A 12,198-nucleotide genomic window follows, 5' to 3' on the forward strand; every position below is an offset into this window, starting at 1 on the left:
AACTATTCTGTTTTAAAAATACAATATTAACTTTGAAAAACTAACAGTTTATATAACTACATGACATTGTATTGTATTAAAAGAACTTATTGAGAATTTGACACTAAAAAATTTAAATACTAATAGTAGTTTTGAAAATATTAAGAGATACTGATAATCTTACTCTTATAAGTATGAGATAAATTTTAAATTTAATATTTTTCTATACCAAAATCGCTATATGTAAACTCGTAACTGTTCAAAATTTAGGTTTAATTGTTTGCTAACAAAAGATCCTAGTGAAGTAACTTCACTGGAATATAAATAAAAACAAATTATACAGTAATCTTCCTTTATTCTACCAACATATGTTTCTGTGTGTCAACGAATCAACACACTTCAACTGGGTTCTGTAATGAGAGAATAGAAGCATAGAATAAAGTGGGTGTATACATGTTTTCATTAAAATAATAATTTTCATACATGTTTTGTTTTTACTTTTGTTCAAAATAGATTACATAAAAACAAAATCAATGTTCTTTACAATACAAATTAAATAGTTTAAATAACCTTATTTACATTGTGAAGTAATTATTAGCTGTAACGAATGTATTTTTTTCGTTAGTTAACAACAGTAAATTTTGAATTAGTTACCTTTCCTATTAACGTGAGTTGTTTGTTTATATTTTTGTTGTGTAATTTAGCTTACTTTACTTATTTTAGACTTAATAATCACAAATATCATATAGTTTTATAACAGTCGGATTTAATATTAAGTATTTCACCTAATAATAACTATTATCTGTAGAAAATATCTTATTTTAATGAAAACATGTATACACCCACTTTATTCTATGCTTCTATTCTCTCATTACAGTAATTATTTTTTTACAGAACCCAGTTGAAGTGTGTTGATTCGTTGACACACAGAAACATATGTTGGTAGAATAAAGGAAGATTACTGTATAATTTGTTTTTATATGTAAACTCAGTATATTTTTATGTTATCTAGTTTTTTTTTTCATTGCACTATAACTTTGTATTTTATAACAGAACTACCTTATTATTTTACTAGCAGTTATTAAGTATTAATAGATGTAAACGTGAGTTTTAAACTTACTAACAAGTTTAATATCCTTTTTTTTTTCTTTTGCTACATAAAACAAAGCAGTAAATATTCACAGTCCATATAAAACCACATAATACTTATATAACTTAAATTTGTATTTTTCTCACAGTTAGTCTTAAATTTTATTTACAAGAAATTTTATATTCAAATTTGTAATTTTTTTTTTTGCTAGATTTATTTCTTTGATAATTACAGTGTTGAATATTACAAAAAGCTTTGTGTCATCACTTTATAAAAATCATCAACAGTTATTACAACTAACATTTTCTGAAACGATAGAGATAACAAAACAAAAAATATCTAAACTCACTTTGAATTAAAAATTGAAACTTTATACAAACATAAATATGTATACCAAAGTTTATTGAAAGACCGCGTTATGTTAAAAGTTACTGTTTAAGAGCTAAGTGAAAAAAATCAAAAAGTTTTATATCAATTACCAATGAGTTTCTTTTTTTTTTGACTGAAAACAATGTCTAACTAAATACTCTGATATAATAAAACTTTCTATTATACTTAGAGTAATAAGAAAAAAACGTACACAACGTATCTAAAAACGTGTTATTAATACATAGTAGCCCTAAAAATATTCAAATAAAACTATGTTTAGCTATTAATAAAAATAGTAACTTTTGATATGTTAACACTAAAGAAATCTAAAATAAAGAAGCTATTACAAAATTTAGTAATAATACTATAGAATTAACGACTGAGATATTTATTTAATCATTTTAATAATATGGTTTGTTTAAATTGTTTCTAATTATTATAATTAAAAGGTAATACAGTTAAGTATGATAGAATAATTAAATCTGAAATGATTTTCAATTTAACTGCTAAACAATTTTTGTCTCATAAAATTCAAGTTTAACACAATTATAAGTTCATAGAGTTTTGTGAGAAAAAAGATCTCAATGCTTAAAACTTATTTGTAAGAAAGACCGCAACAAAAGTAGAAATAAAAAATATACTAAAAAAGATACCATAACTATTAAGAATATGTATACACCTTTTTTAAAAGTTAAGGTAAAATTTGAAATTTATTAAAAATTATTTTAGAAAAATTAATGTGAAAATTTTCTTTTTAATCATTTATATTGAAATCTGATTAACTTTGTTCTTAATTTGGTTTAAAAAAAATGATATTAGTACAAAAAGCTAAGCATTCCTTGCAATATATTTATAAAGATATAAATTTTAATAAACTGGTACAGTTTATGATTATTTAAGCACTAACGAATTAAAACAATCATTTTTGACTCTTGGTGCACCTAATGTTAAGCTATTAAGAGCTAAAAATTTATATTAAACATTAGCATTTGCTATAGTAATTGACAGTTTTTATTTATAACAACTTTGTAAGCAGATTGTTAGCAGACTTAAATAAAAAATAAAAATAAAAGATATCTACAACTATTTGTAATTATAATTACTAACTCACTTTTCTTTTATTTACCAAAAATAACTTTATTTTGCGCGATTTATTTTAGTGAAGAGCAGAGTACAACTTTAATTAACTTTATTGCGTGACTCAAATTTTTGTAGGAGAGTAATCATGTAACCGCAGGAAACAAAACTAATAAAAGAAGAATTTCTATAATAATATGTAACATATTATGATATATGATGCTAGGATAAGCTAAGACAATTTAGATATTTATTGGCTAAGTACAAATGAAATTTCAAAAATCAAAAAAGAAATTTTAGTCCACGAATCGAAAGCTGAATGATCAAAACTATCAAAAAATACAAACTAGTTAGCAGAAGCAAATCAGAAACATGAGTTACAATGAAAACAAAGAAGGAGGGAGTTTAAAGTCAAACTCTAGAACTAAATGCAAACTATGTTTATAGATGCGTTAACAATATTTGAAGAGAGTAGAAATTGTTTTTACAGAAGCAAACTAATGAAAAATGTATAAACACGAAGCAAAATATTTACTAAAAACTGGATTAGTAACATAATGAACAAGATATATTTCGTGTTTAAAGTTATTGTATAGTATAGTTTTGATGTTTTTTTGTAACTTAAACTGAAATGTATTTAACTTTTGAATTTTTATTGAGTGTTTTTTATAATATAAAGAATATTTGTGCTTGTTCATTTATACTAAAAAAAAAAAAACAAATAATTTTATCTAATATGAGAATATTTGACTGTAATTATTCAAACCAATATTTAAAGATAACTTTAAAGAAATAACTTTAAACAGTCACTGAAGCAAAAAATTACTTTTGAAAATAAGAGTAACAAAATACACATAACAAATACTCAAGTTGTAAAATAATACTTACATATAAAATTTAAAACTATTTATACCCGTTTGAAATGCTAAGGCTGTTTTCATAACTTTTATGCTATTAAGTAAATTTATGCTGTAAGAAATTTTTTTTAAATTATTCAGTTATATACCCAAAACTTTACACATATATAAACAGTTATTCAAAACATCAATCTAATAATATATGCGAAAGGTATAAATATAAAAGATATAGAGAGGTCTAAAAACTCATTTAGGTTTGATTTGTTAGTTATCTAAAACAAAAAAAAATGAAAACAGATTTTTTTTAATTAAACTAATAAGCGTTTAAAATAGCTCAAAATTAAACAACTTTAATCATACAATTATAAAGTTTTACATTTTAAGGTTATAAATTTCAAACTCACAGTTTTCATCGTCATTATTTTTTCTTCCTATTCTGAAACAAGTAAAAATAAATAAGTTTTAATTCCACCACTTCAGTTATGTGTGACACATGATAAGTATTCGTTTTTATAAACTTAAATAAAAGTTAATACTATAATTAATTATGTACTTTTTTTTCAAATGAAGTTATATGCTGTATAACAATCTTTAGTAAAACCCTAAAAATTACAAGTTTTAGTTGTCTTTGGTTTAAATTAAGTATAAATACTTTCTATTTTTGGTAATCAGTTGTAGTAATTAATAAATTATATTTTCATGAGCGATTTTTACCATACCTAAATACAAAATCTACATAGGCATGTATGTCAATACTTGACTAACTAGAAACCTATAAAAGTTTTATATAAACAGTTATATGAGTGCAGTTGTTCAAACAAAAAACAGCTTTAACAAATAAAACAAGAATTTTTTAACCAATGTTTATAATCCTAAAATGCATAAGTACTATAGTCTACTATTTGACATAGAGATTAAACTACTTTAAAGTTTGAAATTGTAACTAGTTTAATAAAAAAAAATTGAATTTTGTGTCAAAAAAATATCTTACTTCAGTAAACTAAAAAAAAACTTAAAGTTGTTAATAATCTTAATTTTAATGAAGTAAAAAGTTAAGTACTGATCTTGAAAAAGCCTAGTTAAAAAACTTTCTCTAAAACATAAATAAGAACAACTTGTATAAACAATAATTGAAGTATTATATATAAAATATTTATAATAATAACAATAAAGTTTAAAAGTTTAAAACAATAACAAACTATTTACAAAAGTAAATATAAATACTGAGAACAAAAAGTTTTAAATAATTTAAAAAAAATTTAATAGCTATTATATTACCTGGTTTTGAACAAACATAACTTCTTTATATATTTAGAATACATATCGTTAAACAGTTTCTTTGAAAATTTTGAGGAAAAATTAGCAAATTAAGTATACAAAAATTATTGAGAAAACTCTGTTAAAAGTTAATTGAAAATAAATAACTATAATAAATGTTTAAATCCAGTGTTAAATTTTATTAAACCACCATACAGTATCAAACAAAAAGGACACAAAAGTACTAAACAAAAAAGGTATTCAAATTTTTTTAAGCATAATACTTATATATGCAAGTGTGATATGCTATTGTATCTTAAAAAGTAACTAAGATTGCAACAATTTTCATTATTAAAAACTTACTCTATATTACTTTTGCTCATTTTTACCCCATCTGATGTCCCATACATTTTGCTTATTGGCCTACGAAATAAAATTAAACAGTTATATATATTTAAAATAAACTTTTTTATTTTATATATCCTTAAAACAAATACTAAATTAAAAAATATTATTTAAATAACTCAATTAGTATGTCTTCTTAAAAAGTACAACAATAAAATAAAAATTAATCTATTAAAAAAAAACGAATTAAAATTAAACAAGTCTTACTTAATATTTTGGTTATTTAATCTAATAGATTAAGAAACATTCTTTCAAGCAGCTTTGATGATCAAATGCACAGTAAAGCTGAAGCAAAATATTACAATAAAAGTTAACAATTATCTCATTCAAATGAAACTTAAGTGAATCCAAAAATACTTAGTTATTGATTAGTTAGTAAACATTACTTGATGAAAAATTCTATAAATCTACTACCAGTTATAAAGAAAAAACTAAAATTGATGATTCTAAGATCTCAAAAATATTGTTTAGATTAAAGCAGTACATATTCAACAACAACTTACTTAGAATATGGTGATGTGTAGAAGTATTCTCTGTTTAATTATGTTAAGAAAAAAATGTATTTAAAAACTACCTAAAAAAACTGTTAAAATAAACAAGATTTAAATCGCTTTTTTTGAAGTTAATCTTATTTAGTACATATAAAACTAGTTTACCAGTTATTTTTTACAGTTTTTAAAAATTCATAGTTAAAGAGTTCAGTAGGTTCTTTATAAGAGAAGCAAACTAAAATTGAGTAATTAGACTATTTTACTAAAAATCTATCTCTTCCTAAGTTTTTGAGAAATTGCTTTAAAAAAATTTCTCGTCTAATGGTTAATAAATTTTTGACAACTAATAGGAAATATTTTTATTTTTTTTTTTATACAAAAAAAAAAAAATATAACTTTGGTCATATAGACTTTTTTTAATCTGCTTTCTCAGGTTGTCAGTAGTTTTGAAAACAACATTTCCTAAAGATTTGAAGTAAATTGCTTTAGAAACGAAGGAGGATACAGATTCTTAGTAAATTTTTCAAAATTTCAATCTTTATTTCAAACTTTTCTGTCTTATGTGATTGAATCAGATTATTTTTACAACACTGGTTGTTTCTCAAAGTTTAATTGAAATTATTTTGTTCTACAAAAAGTCTTTATGGTTTCAAGTAAGAGCCAATGTTAAGTTTTGTTTAAAATGTTAAACCCCCTTTAAGGCCTAAAAATATTAAAAGAATTAAAATATTCATAAATATAAGTCATAAACTTTGTACAATGATTTTTATGACCGAGTTTAAGAATGTAGAAGGATTTCACAATGCTATCAAAATAATACTTAAAATAAATAAAAAATTACAAATAAAATTGGATTAACTTCATCAACTTTATTTAAAGCAGTTTTTTCTTGTTTACAATTAATATTCTCACTCACATATTTATATACACACAATGCAATTACAATTCTATAAACTTTCCATAATTGTACATAAAAAGTTATCTAAACAAGCTGCTAGCAAGCAAAAGTGTCACTGATGTAAACAAAAATAATTATATTAATCTTTCCCATAATCTAAAACTTAGATTAGTTTTTAGAGACTCAAACAGTTTATTTTACTTAAAATATGTAAACGATAAGTTATTGAATATTTTTGAGTTCTTATAACTTACTTCTAGTTTGAAAAAAAAACTATATTTGCTACAGAACTTATGTTTTAACATTTTTAACTTTACATTATTACTAACGTTTTTATAATTTATATTAACTTGATTTATACTGCCGTTTATAACACAACATTTTATTTTGTATGTGTTTATGTAAATGTTCATACAGATAAATCAAACAAATAAAACCAAACAATGGTACAAAACTAAGTTTAATAAAACTAATTAAAAATATTATAAGATAGTTGATTAGACAAGTACTTTTTCAGAACTAATCTCTGTGTATAATGTAAATAACATTGTTTGAAAAATTAAATAATGAAGTTTTTTTTTTATAAAGCAGTTTAAAGATAAACTCTTTAAGATGTCTGAAATAACTCTTGTACAAAAAAGTCAAGTAAAAATTACAAATGCATAAAGCTAACATACGATCGAACACACTTGACTAAAAGGATTTAAAACACATTTAAAAAGGGTTGACCCTTTTGTTAAACTTAAGCTTGTCTCACGGCATACGAAAGTCCAGGCTTCTGCTCTGCAGAATTTCGCCGATGTTTTTGTTGATAGTATCTAATACAAGCGTACCAGATGTCTTGCCTAGTGGAAAATGTATTAAACGTTGCACGGCAAAAGATACTGCTGACGTCACTGACCAGGCCAGCAAATGGTTGCTTCATGTGACAGCATTATAAACTGTTTGTAGATTGAAGACTGCAAGCTTTTTGGTTGTGACTGACTGATGAGTCCTCATAAGTACGAAACCGGTCTCAGTCTACCGAAGGTTTGTCTGATGATCGAATTGGTGTGATCAACCCCTTTATTATACCATATTTTAAAAAACTGGTTTGAAAGAGCTATAAAAAAGTACCTTAAATATTTTTGTTTTAACTGCTGTAAACCATTTGTAATAACAGTTATGAAGAATTTTGAGTAGTTTATGAATTTTAGAAATACAAAAAGAGCAAAAACTGGTTGTATTTAAACTCACATAACTTTTTAAAAGTTCTATCCAACTATGTACAACACTTGGTTTGATTTTATTGTCACCAAATAAGTCAATGGCTGCTTGATCCTCATTTTAAATGACTGTGGCTAGAACAACTAATATTTTTCCAATACTTACTAAAAATTTTTAGAAACCAAATTTTTTTTTCCTGAATTGTAAATTTAAATAGTTTCCCAAAATTAAATTTTTTCCTATTTTTAAAAACATTTAGTTATTGAAAAAGTAGTATCTAGTTTGTAAACAAAAGAAAGGGTTTAAATTAATTGCTTATAATTTTTTAGTTAACATTTTCATGTATTTTATATTTTAGTGAAGGTAATATTTGGTAAATTTTCAAAGTAAGTTTTAGAATTTTACATATAAAACACATTAATTTAAAATATAATTTAGTTTAATAGTTAAATTAAGATTTACTTGAGTCAAATTACACATTTAAATTACAACTTAAAAAACAGAATTTTTTTAAACAAAGTTTTAAATAAACTCAAAAAAACTTTTTTTTTTAATTTCAACTTTTAAATATAAAACATTTTATATTATAGTTTACTAATACTATAAAATGCTCACAAGTTTTAATTGATCATAATAGGTGCTTATCTTGTAAAAAGGAAATTGACATAGAGAACAAAAGCTTAAGTACACACTAAATTTAATTGAATTATTCACATTCGAAATTCTGTTTGTGCAGTCAAGTGTATCATAATAAGCGCCATTCTTTGTCTTGGTAACTGTAAGAAAGTGGATTTTTCTAAATTTTGCCAAAAATAGGAGTAACAACTTTAGTCTTAACAAAGACAAAAAAGTATGTATTATTTTCACATTTTTTATACTGATACTTTTACATTTATTATGTAGCATTTGGTGGAATTTATTTTTTTATTGATTGAAATTTTTAAGAATATACTAAGTTCAACCTGCTATACATAGAACTCAATTCAAATTAATTTAGATAATCACTTCGAATGATGCTTTTTGTTTTTTGTTTTTAACTAGGAAAGTTTTTATAGCTGTTTAGACATATTTAAAAATTATTTTATATTAATACAATTTAAGTAACCTACTGCAAAAAAAAACAATTAGTAATGTACTCAATGCAAGTAGTTATTTAAAGACAATGTTTTTAATTCACTGTTTTCTTTCTACAAATTGCCTAAACAGATAACAATAACATTTAGAAGAACATAAACAAAAATAATAAATAAATATGAAACACAATAAAATAAACTATCCAAAAAATAAGTAAAGTACGAAAAAACACTGTATGTTGGTATCAAATTTAAGAGTCTATATACCAATATGTATATCTAGCAGATTTACCGTTTTGAAACTACTTTATTTACAAAAATGCTCTAGTATGATTGAGTTAAAATGTACAAAAGTTTATTTAGTATTTAGTGTTCAAAACTTTTTATTTTTGACAAACTTTGTGTCTATTATAATTAAAAACATATATTTAAAAGTTTGTTACAGTTTGTTCATCTGCTCAATAATTTATAAAGCAATGAACAGTTTTTCGGAACGAAAAATAACAAATCTTTGTAAATACCTTCCTAGTATAAACATACAAAAGTAAACCTGAAAGAATATTTTTAATAAATTTAGCCAATCATTCACAAAAGGCTGCTACATCTAGCCGCTAACTGGAAACAAAACGCTGTCAACCTCTTCCAATAAACAAGCTCAATGACAATTGTATGAGAAAGTGCATGATTAATGATTAGTCAATTTATATAATTTAAGCTAGAATTTATTTTTTAAAACGACTATCATGAGTTGATGACTTTCAGTAGATAAAATAGTTTTCATCATTAAAAAGCTACCAACTTTAACACTGACTACTTTCCTTATACTTTTTTTTTTCTTATTAAAAATAGCGTTTTCTATCTTAATATCTCGAACAATTTTTATAAATTTTAGCTTTAGTATTAGAAGTGGAACTTGTTTAGAAAATTTTAGCTAAAAATATCCTCTTTCTTGAAACAATTTCAAAAAATACCATTTTAGGAATTTATGTACATTTCAGAAAGCTTATTTATAAAAACATCGATGAAATAAAAAAACTAAAAATAATAAAATAAAAGTGATATATGTTTGTAGTTCACTTTGAAAAAAAAATTTTAAATCTTCTACTATAACCTAAATAGTTTTGAAGCTTAAGTGGTCAATCTCTTTTTTTGTTGAAAATTGGTATGGGGAAAATTTCACAAAAAAAAAGTTTAAATTTAAAAAGTATAAAAAGGTAGAATACAAAGATAACATTTAAAAAAAATTAAGAATAAAAGAAAATAATATTAGTTTTTAATTTGTTTTTAAATAATTATGGGTAAAAACAGGTCTAGTTTACAGTATTTTTTTTCCTTCTTCCAATGTTAAACTCAAATTAAGCTAAAATTAATGCTGAAACTAAGATAAAAGTACACTTATCACCTTATAGATATATAATATCTTGAAACTGCTTTGTAAATAAATAAAAATTTTAAGACTGTTGATGTTCTTTCATTTGCCATACATTTATTGCCTTTTTGATCCATTGTAGTTTTGCTTTTAAATGTGTGTAAAGTGTAAACCAATGTGATTTAGACAACTATCTATCTTGAGAAAACAAAATCTAACTAGTTCTTGTCAACTAATATCAATATTTTGGCTATATACAGCTTTGCTGTTGTCAAGTTTGATGAATATAGCCAAAAAATTTCTACAAGTTAAGTTGTCAAAAATGGAAATTTTTATGTCCTGGACAAGACGTTAAAAGGTATCTAAGTGTTGTGCAAGTCAATATCCAAAAGGTTTTTTTGTGCACCAGGTCTTAGGACCAAACATTTTGAGTGTTTTTGTATTGTTGTTCAATAATCAATATCAAACAAAGTGATAATTTCAGTTGAAACTATTGATATTGTCGATGTTGTAAACAATTTTGTTTCATCAATTATTGATTGTATCCACAAACAAATGCTTCAGTGCTAAAATACTTGACTAGACTACATTTGGCTTGATAAGTAGCTTATTGTAACTATGCCTGCCTGATGAGTTGTAATGAAGACAAAATAAAGTTGCATAATGTCACATGCGTTATTGGTGATCAAGCAGTTCTTCAGTCTAATGCTTATAGAATGATAGCAAAAACATCTCAGCTTTGCTGAAGTCAGCAGAAATTTCGCTACTATTAAAATTAAAAAAGTACCTTTTTTGCATCTAATTTTTTTTATTGTAATTGAAATTTCAACACTAGAAATCTTCCAGGCTACTATAAATTCCTGTAAACTTTGGATCTCTCACTCAAAAACATAAATGTAGATAGATATGGATAATAATAAAATAATTCAAAGAAAACATAGGTGAAAATACTTTTACAAAAACAAATATACCTTATTATGTTATGAAACTTTTATATTTAATAAAAACTGACTTATAGCTTATACTTTGAGTTTTCATATGAGGGTCATTGACAATTACAAATAAACCTCTCATTTAATCCTTCCTCTTATTGCCTTTAATTATGACAAGGAAACGTTGAAGTTTTAATACAAAATCAAATACAAACAGACATCAGTCATTTTGTAAGCTTTGTAACAATAATTTTTAGCTTTTTGACAATAAAAATTTGCTTAAAATATGTTGCGAAGATTATATGTTATTCATATAAGTTGTTGAAATTTTTGTAAGTATTAACTTTGAATTGAAACAAAACTGACACTTATTATAACAATGGGGTTTAAATTTGAGTTTAAAAATATAAAATTATAAAATAAAGCTCTATTTAGATTAAATAAAAAGCACTTTATTACTTACTAAAGTTACAGTTTAAATTTAAAAACATCTTGTCTATGATCTGTATGGAAAATTCAAGAAGTTAATTCTGAATACCAGTAACTGTGTATCCTATAAATATTAAAACTTTTTGATGCATTTTAGATTTTTGTATTTTATGTTATTTTTTTCAGATAGGGAATCTTGAAATTTTCAAAAAACATTTAAGTTTACTTATAACAACAAGATGTTAATAACTTTAAGCTGCACAAATAATGTGCTGTTTTTTTTTTGTATGATTTTGTAGTCTTTTCATTGTTTTAATAAGGGCATAGGAAGTAAATTACTTTTTTTTACAATTTTATTTTGTTTTGTAGAGTTTTAACTAAGCTACAAGTAGTTTTTACCAGATTTAAATTATCAAACTAATTTTTGAAATATAGTTGGTTAAAGTTACAAAGTTAATAAAAGTTAAGTTCTGGAACAAAATAGGTTAGATAAATAAGAAAATACTAAACATGTATCAACTAAATCTTATTCAAGACCAAGAAAAAATATGTCCTGAGATCAAAAAAAAAACTTTTCTGAGTTTTTTTAAATTAATGTATCCTGAGTTAGCTTGAGTTAAAAACAAAAAATTATAATATTCTTAGTTGTCCTAAGTTATCCTAAAATTTTGTTTAATTTCAAAATATCCTTAGTTATCCAAAGTTAGTATCCTGAGTGTGGGGCAACCCTGTTCTACACCAAGGTTTCCTAAAAAGGGAAATGTCT

The sequence above is a fragment of the Thalia democratica genome, chromosome 1 (assembly GCF_965202585.1).
Source record: "Thalia democratica chromosome 1, ktThaDemo2.hap1.1, whole genome shotgun sequence".
NCBI lineage: Eukaryota > Metazoa > Chordata > Thaliacea > Salpida > Salpidae > Thalia > Thalia democratica.